General features: G+C 42.2%; 1 non-coding gene across 1 annotated transcript; it reads left to right on the forward strand.

Moving 5' to 3' along the window:
- The first annotated feature begins 3,940 nt into the window (after positions 1-3,940).
- Trnaw-cca lies at positions 3,941-4,017 on the forward strand. Its single transcript has one exon. It is a non-coding gene; the product is annotated as a tRNA-Trp (tRNA).
- Positions 4,018-5,067: the final 1,050 nt, after the last annotated feature.

Here is a 5,067-nt window from a genome sequence, read left to right on the forward strand (position 1 = left end):
GGGGTGCCATTGGTTACACGTCTCGGTCACCTCTTGTTCGCATTAACGGCACTTTGAACAGTGGACATTACATTTCAGATGTGTTACGACCCGTGGCTCTACCCTTCATTCGATCCCTGCGAAACCCCACATTTCAGCAGTATAATGCACGACCGCGTTTTGCAGGTCCTGTACGGGCCTTTCTGGATACAGAAAATGTTCGACTGCTGCCCTGGCCAGCACATTCACTAGATCTCTCACCAACTGAAAACGTCTGGTCAATGATGGCCGAGCAACTGGGTCGTCACAATACTACACCATTCACCACTCTTGATGAACTGTGGTATCGTGTTGAAGCTGCATGGGTAGCTGTACCTGTACACGCCATCCAAGCTCTATTTGACTCAATGCCCAGGCGTATCAAGGCCTTTATTACGGCCAGAGGTGGTTGTTCTGGGTACTGATTTCTCAGGATCTATGCACCCAAATTGCGTGAAAATGTAATCACATGTCAGTTCTAGTATAATATATTTATCCAATGAATACCCGTTTATTATCTGCATTTCTTCTTGGTGTAGCAATTTCAATGGCCAGTAGTGTAATTGACACTGTTAAGTGACTTACATTGGATTCAGTTTTTCACAGGATAAGTTTTCTACGCTCGTGTGCCTCAGCAGAGCAACACACACACACTTGGTGGGATCGCCGCCCTGCGACTGTAGCGCCAATTTCCGCTCTCCTTCCTGCAACGACCGACTTTAGAGCCTCGCAGTCCCAGTGCGGACATCCAGTGATACCCCCTCCTCCTCCCCCACCTTCCTCCCGCCCTACCTGCCAATTCCGCCCCCTCTGAAAAGTCGTACAGCGCCTCCCTGGAGTATAGGACTTGCAGCCCCTTTTAATTCCGGTGCGCCTTCTGCGCGATCCCTGGGAACGATGTGGGGGTGGTTTTCCTGTCAACGTCCGTGGCGACGCAGGAATACGAATAAAGGCACGGTATATACAGTTGCCTAGCAATCAGAAGAGAATAAAACCTGACATGAGCAAAAGTGACGTATGTCGTCCTTCCTCTTCACATCTCAAAGAGTAGTTGTAAAGGTTGTCTTACGTTCATACCTTTACGTCAAGAAGTTTCGCTGTTATTTTGCTTTAAGTGTTACTGTTGACCATAAACATCTCAGACGGTTACGTTATAGACATGAAAGCGCATTTAGGCTACTAAACAAAAAGTCAAATAACTCTTCTGTTTTGCTTATTACATGCCAGTGGTATAAATACCGGGTGATCAAAAAGTCAGTATAAATTTGAAAACTTAATAAACCACGGAATTATGTAAACAGACAGGTAAAAATTGACACACATGCTTTGAATGCCATGGGGTTTATTTAGAACAAAAAAAAAAAACCAAGTCCGCAAAATGTCCGACGGATGGTGCAGGACAGCAAAACTGATACCGTGACTGGTGAGAGGTACGCCGATATGTCACAGAATCGCATCATCCCCAGCCTGGCTGATAAACACCTGCTGGAACTACGATGTTTATGCAGGATGGGGCTCCACCCCATGTTGCCAGACGCGTGAAAGATCTCTTGCGCGCGTCGTTTGGTGATGATCGTGTGATCAGCCGCTACTTTCGTCATGCTTGGATTCCCAGGTCCCCAGACCTCCGTCCGTGCGATTATTGGCTTTGGGGTTAACTGAAGGCGCAAGTCTATCGTGATCGACCGACATCTCTAGGGATGCTGAAAGACAATATCCGACGCCAATGCCTCACCATAACTCCGGACATGCTTTACAGTGCTGTTCACAACATTATTCCCCGACCACAACTGTTGTTTAGGAATGATTGTGGACATATTGAGCATTTCCTGTAAAGAAGATTAATTTTGCTTTGTCTTACTTTGTCATGCCAATTACTGCTATTCTGATCAGACGAAGCGCCATCTGTCGGATATTTTTTGAACTTTTGTATTTTTTTGGTTCTAATAAAACCCCACGTCATTCCAAGCATGTGTGTCAATTTGTACCTCTCTATCTACATTATTCCGTGATTTATTCAGTTTTCAAATTTATACTGACTTTTTGATTATCCGGTATTTAATCGATATCAACTACGCAACGGAATTAAATTTGGTAATGCTGAAGAAATTACGTTATTTGTTATTTATTTATTTGGTTAACCTGATATGATTTGTGTATAATGCCCTCTCTTATATGGGACCGAGGGTTCACACACACGTTACCTTTTTTCACAACATATTACCTAAGAAATAACAATTTTAATATTACAATTGCGTGTGTGAAGTGGTACTGTGAGTAAATAATATTCTCTATGAACTAATAAAGTTAATGCTGGCAATACTTGTACTGTTACAGCTGCTGCCACTAATAGTGAAAATGATAATAATAATAATAAACCTACATTTTGGACAGGTAGACAATTTAAGAAAATTCTTTATAGAACGAGCAGAAACTAGCAAAATACACAAAGCAATCACTCATATAAATACATCGGCTACACCACTGAAATTTCATAACCACTTCTACAACCCTTTAGATCACATAACATCAACAGATACGAAGAAAGTAAATTGGAAAAAGAAAACACTACATGGCAAGCACCCGTATCATCTAACACGGCCACACATCGATCAAGACGCATCCAACACATGGCTAAGAAAAGGCAATATATACAGTGAGACGGAAGGATTCATGATAGCAATACAGGATAAAACAGTAAACCCCAGATATTACAGCAAGCATATTATTAAAGATCCCAATACCACAACAGGTAAATGCAGACTTTGCAAACAACAAATAGAAACAGTAGATCACATCACAAGCGGATGTACAATACTAGCAAATACAGAATACCCCAGAAGACACGACAATGTAGCAAAAATAATACATCAACAACCTGCCATACAACATAAACTAATAAAAGAACACTTTCCCACATACAAGTATGCACCACAGAATGTACTGGAGAATGATGAATACAAATTATACTGGAACAGATCCATTATTACAGATAAAACAACACCACATTACAAACCTGACAGCATACTCACCAATAAAAAGAAGAAATTAACACAACTAATCGAAATATCCATACCCAATACAACAAATATACAGAAAATAACAAGAGAAAAATTGAAAAATACATCCAACTGGCTGAGTAAGTCAAGGGCATGTGGCATCAGGATAAAGTTGACATTATACCAATTATACAATCAACTACAGGAGTCATACCACACAATATCCACCAGTACATCAACGCAATATAGCTACATCCAAACACACACACACACACACACACACACACACACACACACACATATATATATATATATATATATATATATATATACAACTACAGAAATCTGTAATTATTGATACATGTTCAATTACCCGAAAGTTCCTAAATGCAATGTAACATATACCACACAGTGAAAAGGAAGTCTCGCTTGATCAAGGTCCGCGTCACTTTCCATTTTTAACCAGACATAACGTCTGAGAAAGGAAAGAAATAATAATAATGACAATAATTATGACTCCAGAATGAGATTTTCACTCTGCAGCGGAGTGTGCGCTGATATGAAACTTCCTGGCAGATTAAAACTGTGTGCCCGACCGAGACTCGAACTCGGTACCTTTGCCTTTCGCGGGCAAGTGCTCTATCAACTGAGCTACCGAAGCACGACTCACGCCCGGTACTCAAAGCTTTACTTCTGCCAGTACCTCGTCTCCTACCTTCCAAACTTTACAGAAGCTCTCCTGCGAGAGTGAAAATCTCATTCTGGAAACATCCCCCAGGCTGTGGCTAAGCCATGTCTCCACAATATCCTTTCTTTCAGGAGTGCTAGTTCTGCAAGGTTCGCAGGAGAGCTTCTGTAAAGTTTGGAAGGTAGGAGACGAGGTACTGCCAGAAGTACGGCTGTGAGTACCGGGCGTGAGTCGTGCTTCGGTAGCTCAGTTGGTAGAGCACTTGCCCGCCAAAGGCAAAGGTCCCGAGTTCGAGTCTCGGTCGGGCACGCAGTTTTAATCTGCCAGGAAGTTTCAATAATTATGACGTTCGTAACAAAAACTACAGAGGAAAATTTAAGCAGAATTTATAGATGTACAAAATATACGTTTCCTGTTATAGCGAGTTTTGGGGAAAGGAAATTTAGGAACAGAACACTGGGAAATGAGGAAGATCAGGATGTAAAGAGGGATGTACGGGGTTGACGTGAGCCTACAGGGAGAATGGAACTCTTTACGGTTGCTTATTAACTGTATTCTGAAGCTGGAGATGTAATTCAGTTCTCTAATGTAATACGGGAGGTAGTTGCCGAGTCACGTCCCTAAACAATGGCTTGGGACAAAATGGATTTTGCTGTAATGTGAACGCGTGTTTCTGACGTGATGTTCAGACAGGAGCGTTATGGTCGAGGATAAATGTGAGGGACAGTGTTCATTGATAAGACAGTAGAGAAGACAGAGGGTATGAACACCTCTGCACGTTGTCTGCACGCAGCCGGGACAGCTGTGCATGTGATCAAAGAGTCGAAAATCACAGATACAACGAATTAGGTATTCATAACCACTTCCAGGCGGCGTGACCTTTCCTGAGAAAGGCCTTGCGGGGTAGCATCCCTCAATCAGTAACAAGAACCACAAGCGTTAGTGCAAGATTATTTTTCAGATCAAGAGAGAAGAGCTTTTTATATTTTTGTAGGGCGTGGAGAGATGCTGATGTCTTGTTGCACACTGCTGTTAAGTGCTGAATCTAACTTAGATTTTCATCCCCTGGACTCTGCTGAATGAGAGAAGTTGATATTTAGGGTTAAAGATGGAAGGGATTCCCGATATTTCGGTCTAATGAGTCTAGAGTGAGCAACCAGTACCGCTTGGGTTTTGGGTGGGTTGACGTTTAACCCTGTACCCTGCACCCATTTTGACAGTACGCACAGATCGGTATTGATATTCTCGACAGCTGTCTTCAGGCTTATTGGGTTTGCACTTAGATATAACTGGAGGTTATCAGCAAGCACCCTGAAAGTAGATGGGTTTTATTATATGGCCAGAAAAATAACTGATGACGGC

The sequence above is a fragment of the Schistocerca piceifrons genome, chromosome 9, assembly GCF_021461385.2.
Source record: "Schistocerca piceifrons isolate TAMUIC-IGC-003096 chromosome 9, iqSchPice1.1, whole genome shotgun sequence".
In the NCBI taxonomy this organism is placed as follows: domain Eukaryota; kingdom Metazoa; phylum Arthropoda; class Insecta; order Orthoptera; family Acrididae; genus Schistocerca; species Schistocerca piceifrons.